This window comes from Dermacentor silvarum, chromosome 11, assembly GCF_013339745.2.
Source record: "Dermacentor silvarum isolate Dsil-2018 chromosome 11, BIME_Dsil_1.4, whole genome shotgun sequence".
NCBI classification, from domain to species: domain Eukaryota; kingdom Metazoa; phylum Arthropoda; class Arachnida; order Ixodida; family Ixodidae; genus Dermacentor; species Dermacentor silvarum.
The window spans coordinates 4337023-4354809 of NC_051164.1; positions in this window are offsets into that span (position 1 = coordinate 4337023).

A 17787-nucleotide genomic window follows, 5' to 3' on the forward strand; every position below is an offset into this window, starting at 1 on the left:
GTCGCTTTGCAGCCTGAATCTTCTCTAATGTCTCAATCTGTGGCCGGAGAAGATTGTTCCCGACGATAGTGTCCTAAGAACTTTACCGAAGCAAAGGCAACCTCACTTTTTGAGGGTTTATGGTCAAATGAGCTGCACGAACACGTTTCAGGAACTGGTGAGAGTGGTAATGTGCTCGTCCCAGGTTTGTGTGGCTATTAGCACATCGTCAAAATAGTGATATAATGTTCGGTATTCCTTCTACCACTCGTCTCATGAGTCGAGTGAACACCGCAGGTGCGGTCTTGATGCCGAAAGGCATAAATCTGAATTGGTACAGCCCAGAAGAAGCTCGAAACGCAGTGAGGGGCTTCGATGCTTCGTGCATAGGCACCTGCCAATACCCTTTTGTGAAATCGAACTTCGAAAAGTATTGGCTTTGACCCAGTTTGGCAAACATCATGTCCACCCGAGGTATGGGTTCGTTGTCCGTAACCACAACTCGATTCAGCCTTGCAAATTCTAGCCGTGGAATTTGCAAGGCGGATGCACTAGGAACTAATTCTCACGATGGCACCAGTTTTAAGATATTTATTAAAAATCGCTAATTAGCATTTACCATTAACTTATGGCCTGTGTTGCACTTTACAAATTCTAGCTGTGGAATTCGCAAGGCGGATGCACTAGGAACTAATTCTCAGGATGGCACCAGTTTTAAGATATATATAAAAATCTTTATTAAAAATCACTAATTAGGTTTTAACATTATTATATGGCCTGTGTTGCACTTTACAAATTCTAAGCGTGGAATTTGCAAGGCGGATGCACTAGGAACTAATTCTCACGATGGCACCAGTTTTAAGATATTAATTAAAAATCACCAATTAGGTTTTAACATTAACTTATGGCCTGTGTTGCACTTTACAAATTCTAGCCGTGGAATTCGCAAGGCGGATGCACTAGGAACTAATTCTCAGGATGGCACCAGTTTTAAGATATTTAGATGCACTAGGAACTAATTCTCACGATGGCACCAGTTTTAAGATATTTATTAAAAATCACCAATTAGGTTTTAACATTAACTTAAGGCCTGTGTTGCACTTTACAAATTCTAGCCGTGGAATTCGCATAGCGGATGCACTAGGAACTAATTCTCACGATGGCACTAGTTTTAAGATATTTATTAAAAATCACCAATTAGGTTTTAACATTAACTTAAGGCCTGTGTTGCACTTTACAAATTCTAGCCGTGGAATTCGCAAGGCGGATGCACTAGGAACTAATTCTCAGGATGGCACCAGTTTTAAGATATTTAGATGCACTAGGAACTAATTCTCACGATGGCACCAGTTTTAAGATATTTATTAAAAATCACCAATTAGGTTTTAACATTAACTTAAGGCCTGTGTTGCACTGTACAAATTCTAGCCATGAAATTCGCAAGGTAGATGCACTAGGAACTAATTCTCACGATGGCACCAGTTTTAAGATATTTATTAAAAATCACCAATTAGGTTTTAACATTAACTTAAGGCCTGTGTTGCACTTTACAAATTCTAGCCACGAAATTCGCAAGGCAGATGCACTAGGAACTAATTCTCAGGATGGCACCAGTTTTAAAATATTTATTAAAAATCACCAATTAGGTTTTAACATTAACTTATGGCCTGTGTTGCACTTTACAAATTCTAGCCATGGAATTCGCAAGGCGGATGCACTAGGAACTAATTCTCAGGATGGCACCAGTTTTAAGATATTTATTAAAAATCGCCAATTAGCATTTACCATTAACTTATGGCCTGTGTTGCACTTTACAAATTCTAGCTGTGGAATTCGCAAGGCGGATGCACTAGGAACTAATTCTCAGGATGGCACCAGTTTTAAGATATATATTAAAAATCTTATTAAAAATCACTAATTAGGTTTTCACATTATTATATGGCCTGTGTTGCACTTTACAAATTCTAGCCGTGGAATTTGCAAGGCGGATGCACTAGGAACTAATTCTCACGATGGCACCAGTTTTAAGATATTAATTAAAAATCACCAATTAGGTTTTAACATTAACTTATGGCCTGTGTTGCACTTTACAAATTCTAGCCATGAAATTCGCAAGGTAGATGCACTAGGAACTAATTCTCACGATGGCATCAGTTTTAAGATATTTATTAAAAATCACCAATTAGGTTTTGACATTAACTTAAGGCCTGTGTTGCACTTTACAAATTCTAGCCACGAAATTCGCAAGGCGGATGCACTAGGAACTAATTCTCAGGATGGCACCAGTTTTAAGATATTTAGATGCACTAGGAACTAATTCTCACGATGGCACCAGTTTTAAGATATTTATTAAAAATCACCAATTAGGTTTTAACATTAACTTAAGGCCTGTGTTGCACTTTACAAATTCTAGCCATGAAATTCGCAAGGTAGATGCACTAGGAACTAATTCTCACGATGGCACCAGTTTTAAGATATTTATTAAAAATCACCAATTAGGTTTTGACATTAACTTAAGGCCTGTGTTGCACTTTACAAATTCTAGCCACGAAATTCGCAAGGCAGATGCACTAGGAACTAATTCTCAGGATGGCACCAGTTTTAAAATATATATTAAAAAGCACCAATTAGGTTTTAACATTAACTTAAAGCCTGTGTTGCACTTTACAAATTCTAGCCGTGGAATTCGCAAGGCGGATGCACTAGGTACTTATTCTCAGGATGGCACCAGTTTTAAGATATTTATTAAAAATCGCCAATTAGCTTTTAACGTTAACTTATGGCCTGTGTTGGACTTCACAAATTCTAGCCAAGGAATTCGCAAGGCGGATGCACTAGGAACTAATTCTCAGGATGGCACCAGTTTTAAGATATTTATTAAAAATCGCCAATTAGCTTTTAACATTAACTTATGGCCTGTTTTGCACTTTACAATTTCTAGCCATGGAATTCGCAAGGCGGATGCACTAGGAACTAATTCTTAGGATGGCACCAGTTTTAAGATATTTATTAAAAATGACTAATTAGGTTTTAAAATTAACTTATGGCCTGTGTTGCACTTTACAAATTCTAGCCGTGGAATTTGCAAGGCGGATGCACTAGGAACTAATTCTCACGATGGAACCAGTTTTAAGATATTAATTAAAAATCACCAATTAGGTTTTAACATTCTTATGGCCTGTGTTGCACTTTACAAATTCTAGCCGTGGAATTTGCAAGGCGGATGCACTAGATACTAATTCTCACGATGGCACCGGTTTTAAGATATTTATTAAAAATCACCAATTAGGTTTTAACATTAACTTATGGCCTGTGTTGCACTTTACAAATTCTAGCCATGGAATTTGCAAGGCGGATGCACTAGGAACTAATTCTCACGATGGCACCAGTTTTAAGATATTAATTAAAAATCACCAATTAGGTTTTAACATTCTTATGGCCTGTGTTGCACTTTACAAATTCTAGCCGTGGAATTTGCAAGGCGGATGCACTAGATACTAATTCTCACGATGGCACCGGTTTTAAGATATTTATTAAAAATCACCAATTAGGTTTTAACATTAACTTATGGCCTGTGTTGCACTTTACAAATTCTAGCTGTGGAATTCGCAAGGCGGATGCACTAGGAACTAATTCTCACGATGGCACCAGTTTTAAGATATTTATTAAAAATCACCAATTAGGTTTTAACATTAACTTAAGGCCTGTGTTACACTTTACAAATTCTAGCCGTGGAATTCGCATAGCGGATGCACTAGGAACTAATTCTCACGATGGCACCAGTTTTAAGATATTTATTAAAAATCACCAATTAGGTTTTAACATTAACTGAAAGCCTGTGTTGCACTTTACAAATTCTAGCCGTGGAATTCGCAAGGCGGATGCACTAGGTACTAATTCTCAGGATGGAACCAGTTTTAGGATATTTATTAAAAATCGCCAATTAGCATTTACCATTAACTTATGGCCTGTGTTGCACTTTACAAATTCTAGCTGTGGAATTCGCAAGGCGGATGCACTAGGAACTAATTCTCAGGATGGCACCAGTTTTAAGATATATATTAAAAATCTTTATTAAAAATCACTAATTAGGTTTTAACATTATTATATGGCCTGTGTTGCACTTTACAAATTCTAGCCATGGAATTTGCAAGGCGGATGCACTAGGAACTAATTCTCACGATGGCACCAGTTTTAAGATATTAATTAAAAATCACCAATTAGGTTTTAACATTAACTTATGGCCTGTGTTGCACTTTACAAATTCTAGCCGTGGAATTCGCAAGGCGGATGCACTAGGAACTAATTCTCAGGATGGCACCAGTTTTAAGATATTTAGATGCACGAGGAACTATTTCTCACGATGGCACCAGTTTTAAGATATTTATTAAAAATCACCAATTAGGTTTTAACATTAACTTAAGGCCTGTGTTGCACTTTACAAATTCTAGCCGTGGAATTCGCATAGCCGATGCACTAGGAACTAATTCTCACGATGGCACTAGTTTTAAGATATTTATTAAAAATCACCAATTAGGTTTTAACATTAACTTAAGGCCTGTGTTGCACTTTACAAATTCTAGCCGTGGAATTCGCAAGGCGGATGCACTAGGAACTAATTCTCAGGATGGCACCAGTTTTAAGATATTTAGATGCACTAGGAACTAATTCTCACGATGGCACCAGTTTTAAGATATTTATTAAAAATCACCAATTAGGTTTTAACATTAACTTAAGGCCTGTGTTGCAGTTTACAAATTCTAGCCATGAAATTCGCAAGGTAGATGCACTAGGAACTAATTCTCACGATGGCACCAGTTTTAAGATATTTATTAAAAATCACCAATTAGGTTTTAACATTAACTTATGGCCTGTGTTGCACTTTACAAATTCTAGCCATGGAATTCGCAAGGCGGATGCACTAGGAACTAATTCTCAGGATGGCACCAGTTTCGAGATATTTATTAAAAGTCACCAATTAGGTTTTAACATTAACTTATGGCCTGTGTTGCACTTTACAAATTCTAGCCGTGGAATTCGCAAGGCGGATGCACTAGGAACTAATTCTCACGATGGTACCAGTTTCGAGATATTTATAATAAGTCATAAGTTAGGTTTTAACATTAACTTATGGCCTGTGTTGCACTTTACAAATTCTAGCTGTGGAATTCGCAAGGCGGATGCACTAGGAACTAATTCTCACGATGGCACCAGTTTTAAGATATTTATTAAAAATCACCAATTAGGTTTTAACATTAACTTATGGCCTGTGTTGCACTTTACAAATTCTAGCCGTGGAATTCGCAAGGCGGATGCACTAGGAACTAATTCTCACGATGGCACCAGTTTTAAGATATTTATTAAAAATCGCCAATTAGCATTTACCATTAACTTATGGCCTGTGTTGCACTTTACAAATTCTAGCTGTGGAATTCGCAAGGCGGATGCACTAGGAACTAATTCTCAGGATGGCACCAGTTTTAAGATATATATTAAAAATCTTTATTAAAAATCACTAATTAGGTTTTAACATTATTATATGGCCTGTGTTGCACTTTACAAATTCTAAGCGTGGAATTTGCAAGGCGGATGCACTAGGAACTAATTCTCACGATGGCACCAGTTTTAAGATATTAATTAAAAATCACCAATTAGGTTTTAACATTAACTTATGGCCTGTGTTGCACTTTACAAATTCTAGCCGTGGAATTCGCAAGGCGGATGCACTAGGAACTAATTCTCAGGATGGCACCAGTTTTAAGATATTTAGATGCACTAGGAACTAATTCTCACGATGGCACCAGTTTTAAGATATTTATTAAAAATCACCAATTAGGTTTTAACATTAACTTATGGCCTGTGTTGCACTTTACAAATTCTAGCCATGGAATTCGCAAGGCAGATGCACTAGGAACTAATTCTCAGGATGGCACCAGTTTTAACATATTTATTAAAACTCACCAATTAGGTTTTAACATTAACTTAAGGCCTGTGTTGCAATTTACAAATTCTAGCCGTGGAATTCGCAAGGCGAATGCACTAGGAACTAATTCTCAGGATGGCACCAGTTTCGATATTTATTAAAAGTCACCAATTAGGTTTTAACATTAACTTAAGGCCTGTGTTGCACTTTACAAATTCTAGCCATGAAATTCGCAAGGCAGATGCACTAGGAACTAATTCTCACGATGGCATCAGTTTTAAGATATTATTAAAAATCACCAATAAGGTTTTGACATTAACTTAAGGCCTGTGTTGCACTTTACAAATTCTAGCCACGAAATTCGCAAGGCGGATGCACTAGGAACTAATTCTCAGGATGGCACCAGTTTTAAGATATTTAGATGCACTAGGAACTAATTCTCACGATGGCACCAGTTTTAAGATATTTATTAAAAATCACCAATTAGGTTTTAACATTAACTTAAGGCCTGTGTTGCACTTTACAAATTCTAGCCATGAAATTCGCAAGGTAGATGCACTAGGAACTAATTCTCACGATGGCACCAGTTTTAAGATATTTATTAAAAATCACCAATTAGGTTTTAACATTAACTTAAGGCCTGTGTTGCACTTTACAAATTCTAGCCCCGAAATTCGCAAGGCAGATGCACTAGGAACTAATTCTCAGGATGGCACCAGTTTTAAGATATTTATTAAAAATCACCAATTAGGTTTTAACATTAACTTAAAGCCTGTGTTGCGCTTTACAAATTCTAGCCGTGGAATTCGCAAGGCGGATGCACTAGGTACTAATTCTCAGGATGGCACCAGTTTTAAGATATTTATTAAAAATCGCCAATTAGCTTTTAACATTAACTTATGGCCTGTGTTGCACTTTACAAATTCTAGCCATGGAATTCGCAAGGCGGATGCACTAGGAACTAATTCTCAGGATGGCACCAGTTTTAAGATATTTATTAAAAATCACCAATTAGCTTTTAACATTAACTTATGGCCTGTGTTGCACTTTACAATTCTAGCCATGGAATTCGCAAGGCGGATGCACTAGGAACTAATTCTTCAGGATGGCACCAGTTTTAAGATATTTATTAAAATCGACTAATTAGGTTTTAACATTAACTTATGGCCTGTGTTGCACTTTACAAATTCTAGCCGTGGAATTCGCAAGGCGGATGCACTAGGAACTAATTCTCACGATGGCACCAGTTTTAAGATATTATTAAAAATCACCAATTAGGTTTTAACATTACTTATGGCCTGTGTTGCACTTTACAAATTCTAGCCGTGGAATTTGCAAGGCGGATGCACTAGATACTAATTCTCACGATGGCACCAGTTTTAAGATATTTATTAAAAATCACCAATTAGGTTTTAACATTAACTTATGGCCTGTGTTGCACTTTACAAATTCTAGCTGTGGAATTCGCAAGGCGGATGCACTAGGAACTAATTCTCACGATGGCACCAGTTTTAAGATATTTATAAAAATCACCAATTAGGTTTTAACATTAACTTATGGCCTGTGTTGCACTTTACAAATTCTAGCCGTGGAATTCGCAAGGCGGATGCACTAGGAACTAATTCTCACGATGGCACCAGTTTTAAGATATTTATTAAAAATCACCAATTAGGTTTTAACATTAACTTATGGCCTGTGTTGCACTTTACAAATTCTAGCCGTGGAATTCGCAAGGCGGATGCACTAGGAACTAATTCTCACGATGGCACCAGTTTTAAGATATTTATTAAAAATCGCCAATTAGCATTTACCATTAACTTATGGCCTGTGTTGCACTTTACAAATTCTAGCTGTGGAATTCGCAAGGCGGATGCACTAGGAACTAATTCTCAGGATGGCACCAGTTTTAAGATATATTAAAATCTTTATTAAAATCACTAATTAGGTTTTAACATTATTATATGGCCTGTGTTGCACTTTACAAATTCTAAGCGTGGAATTTGCAAGGCGGATGCACTAGGAACTAATTCTCACGATGGCACCAGTTTTAAGATATTAATTAAAAATCACCAATTAGGTTTTAACATTAACTTATGGCCTGTGTTGCACTTTACAAATTCTAGCCGTGGAATTCGCAAGGCGGATGCACTAGGAACTAATTCTCAGGATGGCACCAGTTTTAAGATATTTAGATGCACTAGGAACTAATTCTCACGATGGCACCAGTTTTAAGATATTTATTAAAAATCACCAATTAGGTTTTAACATTAACTTATGGCCTGTGTTGCACTTTACAAATTCTAGCCATGGAATTCGCAAGGCAGATGCACTAGGAACTAATTCTCAGGATGGCACCAGTTTTAACATATTTATTAAAATCACCAATTAGGTTTTAACATTAACTTAAGGCCTGTGTTGCACTTTACAAATTCTAGCCGTGGAATTCGCAAGGCGAATGCACTAGGAACTAATTCTCAGGATGGCACCAGTTTCGATATTTATTAAAAGTCACCAATTAGGTTTTAACATTAACTTAAGGCCTGTGTTGCACTTTACAAATTCTAGCCACTGAAATTCGCAAGGCAGATGCACTAGGAACTAATTCTCACGATGGCATCAGTTTTAAGATATTTATTAAAAATCACCAATAAGGTTTTGACATTAACTTAAGGCCTGTGTTGCACTTTACAAATTCTAGCCACGAATTCGCAAGGCGGATGCACTAGGAACTAATTTTCAGGATGGCACCAGTTTTAAGATATTTAGATGCACTAGGAACTAATTCTCCCGATGGCACCAGTTTTAAGATATTTATTAAAAATCACCAATTAGGTTTTAACATTAACTTAAGGCCTGTGTTGCACTTTACAAATTCTAGCCATGAAATTCGCAAGGTAGATGCACTAGGAACTAATTCTCACGATGGCACCAGTTTTAAGATATTTATTAAAAATCACCAATTAGGTTTTAACATTAACTTATGGCCTGTGTTGCACTTTACAAATTCTAGCCATGGAATTCGCAAGGCGGATGCACTAGGAACTAATTCTCAGGATGGCACCAGTTTTAAGATATTTATTAAAAATCACCAATTAGGTTTTAACATTAACTTAAGGCCTGTGTTGCACTTTACAAATTCTAGCCGTGGAATTCGCAAGGCGGATGCACTAGGAACTAATTCTCAGGATGGCACCAGTTTTAAGATATTTATTAAAATCACCAATTAGGTTTTAACATTAACTTATGGCCTGTGTTGCACTTTACAAATTCTAGCCATGGAATTCGCAAGGCGGATGCACTAGGAACTAATTCTCAGGATGGCACCAGTTTTAAGATATTTATTAAAAATCACCAATTAGCTTTTAACATTAACTTATGGCCTGTGTTGCACTTTACAAATTCTAGCCATGGAATTCGCAAGGCGGATGCACTAGGAACTAATTCTCAGGATGGCACCAGTTTTAAGATATTTATTAAAAATCACCAATTAGGTTTTAACATTAACTTATGGCCTGTGTTGCACTTTACAAATTCTAGCCGTGGAATTCGCAAGGCGGATGCACTAGGAACTAATTCTCACGATGGCACCAGTTTTAAGATATTTATTAAAAATCACCAATTAGGTTTTAACATTAACTTATGGCCTGTGTTGCACTTTACAAATTCTAGCCGTGGAATTCGCAAGGCGGATGCACTAGGAACTAATTCTCACGATGGCACCAGTTTTAAGATATTTATTAAAATCACCAATTAGGTTTTAACATTAACTTATGGCCTGTGTTGCACTTTACAAATTCTAGCCGTGGAATTCGCAAGGCGGATGCACTAGGAACTAATTCTCACGATGGCACCAGTTTTAAGATATTTATTAAAAATCACCAATTAGGTTTTAACATTAACTTATGGCCTGTGTTGCACTTTACAAATTCTAGCCGTGGAATTCGCAAGGCGGATGCACTAGGAACTAATTCTCACGATGGCACCAGTTTTAAGATATTTATTAAAAATCGCCAATTAGCATTTACCATTAACTTATGGCCTGTGTTGCACTTTACAAATTCTAGCTGTGGAATTCGCAAGGCGGATGCACTAGGAACTAATTCTCAGGATGGCACCAGTTTTAAGATATATATTAAAAATCTTTATTAAAAATCACTAATTAGGTTTTAACATTATTATATGGCCTGTGTTGCACTTTACAAATTCTAAGCGTGGAATTTGCAAGGCGGATGCACTAGGAACTAATTCTCACGATGGCACCAGTTTTAAGATATTAATTAAAAATCACCAATTAGGTTTTAACATTAACTTATGGCCTGTGTTGCACTTTACAAATTCTAGCCGTGGAATTCGCAAGGCGGATGCACTAGGAACTAATTCTCAGGATGGCACCAGTTTTAAGATATTTAGATGCACTAGGAACTAATTCTCACGATGGCACCAGTTTTAAGATATTTATTAAAAATCACCAATTAGGTTTTAACATTAACTTATGGCCTGTGTTGCACTTTACAAATTCTAGCCATGGAATTCGCAAGGCGGATGCACTAGGAACTAATTCTCAGGATGGCACCAGTTTTAAGATATTTATTAAAAATCACCAATTAGGTTTTAACATTAACTTATGGCCTGTGTTGCACTTTACAAATTCTAGCCGTGGAATTCGCAAGGCGGATGCACTAGGAACTAATTCTCAGGATGGCACCAGTTTTAAGATATTTATTAAAAGTCACCAATTAGGTTTTAACATTAACTTATGGCCTGTGTTGCACTTTACAAATTCTAGCCATGGAATTCGCAAGGCGGATGCACTAGGAACTAATTCTCACGATGGCACCAGTTTTAAGATATTTATTAAAAATCACCAATTAGGTTTTAACATTAACTTATGGCCTGTGTTGCACTTTACAAATTCTAGCCGTGGAATTCGCAAGGCGGATGCACTAGGAACTAATTCTCAGGATGGCACCAGTTTTAAGATATTTAGATGCACTAGGAACTAATTCTCCCGATGGCACCAGTTTTAAGATATTTATTAAAAATCACCAATTAGATTTTAACATTAACTTAAGGCCTGTGTTGCACTTTACAAATTCTAGCCGTGGAATTCGCAAGGCGATGCACTAGGTACTATTCTCAGGATGGCACCAGTTTTAAGATATTTATTAAAAATCCCCAATTAGGTTTTAACAGTTAACTTATGGCCTGTGTTGCACTTTACAAATTCTAGCCAAGGAATTCGCAAGGCGGATGCACTAGGAACTAATTCTCAGGATGGCACCAGTTTTAAGATATTTATTAAAAACGCCAATTAGCTTTTAACCATTAACTTATGGCCTGTTTTGCACTTTACAATTCTAGCCATGGAATTCGCAAGGCGGATGCACTAGGAACTAATTCTCAGGATGGCACCAGTTTTAAGATATTTATTAAAAATCGACCTAATTAGGTTTTAACATTAACTTATGGCCTGTGTTGCACTTTACAAATTCTAGCCGTGGAATTCGCAAGGCGGATGCACTAGGAACTAATTCTCACGATGGCACCAGTTTTAAGATATTATTAAAAATCACCAATTAGGTTTTAACATTAACTTATGGCCTGTGTTGCACTTTACAAATTCTAGCCGTGGAATTTGCAAGGCGGATGCACTAGATACTAATTCTCAGGATGGCACCAGTTTTAAGATATTTATTAAAATCACCAATTAGGTTTTAACATTAACTTATGGCCTGTGTTGCACTTTACAAATTCTAGCCTGTGGAATTCGCAAGGCGGATGCACTAGGAACTAATTCTCACGATGGCACCAGTTTTAAGATATTTATTAAAATCACTAATTAGGTTTTAACATTAACTTATGGCCTGTGTTGCACTTTACAAATTCTAGCCATGGAATTCGCAAGGCGGATGCACTAGGAACTAATTCTCACGATGGCACCAGTTTTAAGATATTTATTAAAAATCACCAATTAGGTTTTAACATTAACTTATGGCCTGTGTTGCACTTTACAAATTCTAGCCATGGAATTCGCAAGGCGGATGCACTAGGAACTAATTCTCACGATGGCACCAGTTTTAAGATATTTATTAAAAATCGCCAATTAGCATTTACCATTAACTTATGGCCTGTGTTGCACTTTACAAATTCTAGCTGTGGAATTCGCAAGGCGGATGCACTAGGAACTAATTCTCAGGATGGCACCAGTTTTAAGATATATATTAAAAATCTTTATTAAAAATCACTAATTAGGTTTTAACATTATTATATGGCCTGTGTTGCACTTTACAAATTCTAAGCGTGGAATTTGCAAGGCGGATGCACTAGGAACTAATTCTCACGATGGCACCAGTTTTAAGATATTAATTAAAAATCACCAATTAGGTTTTAACATTAACTTATGGCCTGTGTTGCACTTTACAAATTCTAGCCGTGGAATTCGCAAGGCGGATGCACTAGGAACTAATTCTCAGGATGGCACCAGTTTTAAGATATTTAGATGCACTAGGAACTAATTCTCACGATGGCACCAGTTTTAAGATATTTATTAAAAATCACCAATTAGGTTTTAACATTAACTTATGGCCTGTGTTGCACTTTACAAATTCTAGCCATGGAATTCGCAAGGCAGATGCACTAGGAACTAATTCTCAGGATGGCACCAGTTTTAACATATTTATTAAAAATCACCAATTAGGTTTTAACATTAACTTAAGGCCTGTGTTGCACTTTACAAATTCTAGCCGTGGAATTCGCAAGGCGAATGCACTAGGAACTAATTCTCAGGATGGCACCAGTTTCGATATTTATTAAAAGTCACCAATTAGGTTTTAACATTAACTTAAGGCCTGTGTTGCACTTTACAAATTCTAGCCACGAAATTCGCAAGGCAGATGCACTAGGAACTAATTCTCACGATGGCATCAGTTTTAAGATATTTATTAAAAATCACCAATAAGGTTTTGACATTAACTTAAGGCCTGTGTTGCACTTTACAAATTCTAGCCACGAAATTCGCAAGGCGGATGCACTAGGAACTAATTCTCAGGATGGCACCAGTTTTAAGATATTTAGATGCACTAGGAACTAATTCTCCCGATGGCACCAGTTTTAAGATATTTATTAAAAATCACCAATTAGGTTTTAACATTAACTTAAGGCCTGTGTTGCACTTTACAAATTCTAGCCATGAAATTCGCAAGGTAGATGCACTAGGAACTAATTCTCACGATGGCACCAGTTTTAAGATATTTATTAAAAATCACCAATTAGGATTTGACATTAACTTAAGGCCTGTGTTGCACTTTACAAATTCTAGCCACGAAATTCGCAAGGCAGATGCACTAGGAACTAATTCTCAGGATGGCACCAGTTTTAAAATATATATTAAAAAGCACCAATTAGGTTTTAACATTAACTTAAAGCCTGTGTTGCACTTTACAAATTCTAGCCGTGGAATTCGCAAGGCGGATGCACTAGGTACTTATTCTCAGGATGGCACCAGTTTTAAGATATTTATTAAAAATCGCCAATTAGCTTTTAACGTTAACTTATGGCCTGTGTTGGACTTCACAAATTCTAGCCAAGGAATTCGCAAGGCGGATGCACTAGGAACTAATTCTCAGGATGGCACCAGTTTTAAGATATTTATTAAAAATCGCCAATTAGCTTTTAACATTAACTTATGGCCTGTTTTGCACTTTACAATTTCTAGCCATGGAATTCGCAAGGCGGATGCACTAGGAACTAATTCTTAGGATGGCACCAGTTTTAAGATATTTATTAAAAATGACTAATTAGGTTTTAAAATTAACTTATGGCCTGTGTTGCACTTTACAAATTCTAGCCGTGGAATTTGCAAGGCGGATGCACTAGGAACTAATTCTCACGATGGAACCAGTTTTAAGATATTAATTAAAAATCACCAATTAGGTTTTAACATTCTTATGGCCTGTGTTGCACTTTACAAATTCTAGCCGTGGAATTTGCAAGGCGGATGCACTAGATACTAATTCTCACGATGGCACCAGTTTTAAGATATTTATTAAAAATCACCAATTAGGTTTTAACATTAACTTATGGCCTGTGTTGCACTTTACAAATTCTAGCCGTGGAATTCGCAAGGCGGATGCACTAGGAACTAATTCTCACGATGGCACCAGTTTTAAGATATTTATTAAAAATCACCAATTAGGTTTTAACATTAACTTATGGCCTGTGTTGCACTTTACAAATTCTAGCCGTGGAATTCGCAAGGCGGATGCACTAGGAACTAATTCTCACGATGGCACCAGTTTTAAGATATTTATTAAAAATCACCAATTAGGTTTTAACATTAACTTATGGCCTGTGTTGCACTTTACAAATTCTAGCTGTGGAATTCGCAAGGCGGATGCACTAGGAACTAATTCTCAGGATGGCACCAGTTTTAAGATATTTATTTAAAAATCACCAATTAGGTTTTAACATTAACTTATGGCCTGTGTTGCACTTTACAAATTCTAAGCGTGGAATTTGCAAGGCGGATGCACTAGGAACTAATTCTCACGATGGCACCAGTTTTAAGATATTAATTAAAAATCACCAATTAGGTTTTAACATTAACTTATGGCCTGTGTTGCACTTTACAAATTCTAGCCGTGGAATTCGCAAGGCGGATGCACTAGGAACTAATTCTCAGGATGGCACCAGTTTTAAGATATTTAGATGCACTAGGAACTAATTCTCACGATGGCACCAGTTTTAAGATATTTATTAAAAATCACCAATTAGGTTTTAACATTAACTTATGGCCTGTGTTGCACTTTACAAATTCTAGCCATGGAATTCGCAAGGCAGATGCACTAGGAACTAATTCTCAGGATGGCACCAGTTTTAACATATTTATTAAAAATCACCAATTAGGTTTTAACATTAACTTAAGGCCTGTGTTGCACTTTACAAATTCTAGCCGTGGAATTCGCAAGGCGAATGCACTAGGAACTAATTCTCAGGATGGCACCAGTTTAGATATTTATTAAAAGTCACCAATTAGGTTTTAACATTAACTTATGGCCTGTGTTGCACTTTACAAATTCTAGCCATGAAATTCGCAAGGTAGATGCACTAGGAACTAATTCTCACGATGGCATCAGTTTTAAGATATTTATTAAAAATCACCAATTAGGTTTTGACATTAACTTAAGGCCTGTGTTGCACTTTACAAATTCTAGCCACGAAATTCGCAAGGCGGATGCACTAGGAACTAATTCTCAGGATGGCACCAGTTTTAAGATATTTAGATGCACTAGGAACTAATTCTCACGATGGCACCAGTTTTAAGATATTTATTAAAAATCACCAATTAGGTTTTAACATTAACTTAAGGCCTGTGTTGCACTTTACAAATTCTAGCCATGAAATTCGCAAGGTAGATGCACTAGGAACTAATTCTCACGATGGCACCAGTTTTAAGATATTTATTAAAAATCACCAATTAGGTTTTGACATTAACTTAAGGCCTGTGTTGCACTTTACAAATTCTAGCCACGAAATTCGCAAGGCAGATGCACTAGGAACTAATTCTCAGGATGGCACCAGTTTTAAAATATATATTAAAAAGCACCAATTAGGTTTTAACATTAACTTAAAGCCTGTGTTGCACTTTACAAATTCTAGCCGTGGAATTCGCAAGGCGGATGCACTAGGTACTTATTCTCAGGATGGCACCAGTTTTAAGATATTTATTAAAAATCGCCAATTAGCTTTTAACGTTAACTTATGGCCTGTGTTGGACTTCACAAATTCTAGCCAAGGAATTCGCAAGGCGGATGCACTAGGAACTAATTCTCAGGATGGCACCAGTTTTAAGATATTTATTAAAAATCGCCAATTAGCTTTTAACATTAACTTATGGCCTGTTTTGCACTTTACAATTTCTAGCCATGGAATTCGCAAGGCGGATGCACTAGGAACTAATTCTTAGGATGGCACCAGTTTTAAGATATTTATTAAAAATGACTAATTAGGTTTTAAAATTAACTTATGGCCTGTGTTGCACTTTACAAATTCTAGCCGTGGAATTTGCAAGGCGGATGCACTAGGAACTAATTCTCACGATGGAACCAGTTTTAAGATATTAATTAAAAATCACCAATTAGGTTTTAACATTCTTATGGCCTGTGTTGCACTTTACAAATTCTAGCCGTGGAATTTGCAAGGCGGATGCACTAGATACTAATTCTCACGATGGCACCGGTTTTAAGATATTTATTAAAAATCACCAATTAGGTTTTAACATTAACTTATGGCCTGTGTTGCACTTTACAAATTCTAGCCATGGAATTTGCAAGGCGGATGCACTAGGAACTAATTCTCACGATGGCACCAGTTTTAAGATATTAATTAAAAATCACCAATTAGGTTTTAACATTCTTATGGCCTGTGTTGCACTTTACAAATTCTAGCCGTGGAATTTGCAAGGCGGATGCACTAGATACTAATTCTCACGATGGCACCGGTTTTAAGATATTTATTAAAAATCACCAATTAGGTTTTAACATTAACTTATGGCCTGTGTTGCACTTTACAAATTCTAGCTGTGGAATTCGCAAGGCGGATGCACTAGGAACTAATTCTCACGATGGCACCAGTTTTAAGATATTTATTAAAAATCACCAATTAGGTTTTAACATTAACTTAAGGCCTGTGTTACACTTTACAAATTCTAGCCGTGGAATTCGCATAGCGGATGCACTAGGAACTAATTCTCACGATGGCACCAGTTTTAAGATATTTATTAAAAATCACCAATTAGGTTTTAACATTAACTGAAAGCCTGTGTTGCACTTTACAAATTCTAGCCGTGGAATTCGCAAGGCGGATGCACTAGGTACTAATTCTCAGGATGGAACCAGTTTTAGGATATTTATTAAAAATCGCCAATTAGCATTTACCATTAACTTATGGCCTGTGTTGCACTTTACAAATTCTAGCTGTGGAATTCGCAAGGCGGATGCACTAGGAACTAATTCTCAGGATGGCACCAGTTTTAAGATATATATTAAAAATCTTTATTAAAAATCACTAATTAGGTTTTAACATTATTATATGGCCTGTGTTGCACTTTACAAATTCTAGCCATGGAATTTGCAAGGCGGATGCACTAGGAACTAATTCTCACGACGGCACCAGTTTTAAGATATTAATTAAAAATCACCAATTAGGTTTTAACATTAACTTATGGCCTGTGTTGCACTTTACAAATTCTAGCCGTGGAATTCGCAAGGCGGATGCACTAGGAACTAATTCTCAGGATGGCACCAGTTTTAAGATATTTAGATGCACGAGGAACTATTTCTCACGATGGCACCAGTTTTAAGATATTTATTAAAAATCACCAATTAGGTTTTAACATTAACTTAAGGCCAGTGTTGCACTTTACAAATTCTAGCCGTGGAATTCGCATAGCCGATGCACTAGGAACTAATTCTCACGATGGCACTAGTTTTAAGTTATTTATTAAAAATCACCAATTAGGTTTTAACATTAACTTAAGGCCTGTGTTGCACTTTACAAATTCTAGCCGTGGAATTCGCAAGGCGGATGCACTAGGAACTAATTCTCAGGATGGCACCAGTTTTAAGATATTTAGATGCACTAGGAACTAATTCTCACGATGGCACCAGTTTTAAGATATTTATTAAAAATCACCAATTAGGTTTTAACATTAACTTAAGGCCTGTGTTGCAGTTTACAAATTCTAGCCATGAAATTCGCAAGGTAGATGCACTAGGAACTAATTCTCACGATGGCACCAGTTTTAAGATATTTATTAAAAATCACCAATTAGGTTTTAACATTAACTTAAGGCCTGTGTTGCACTTTACAAATTCTAGCCACGAAAT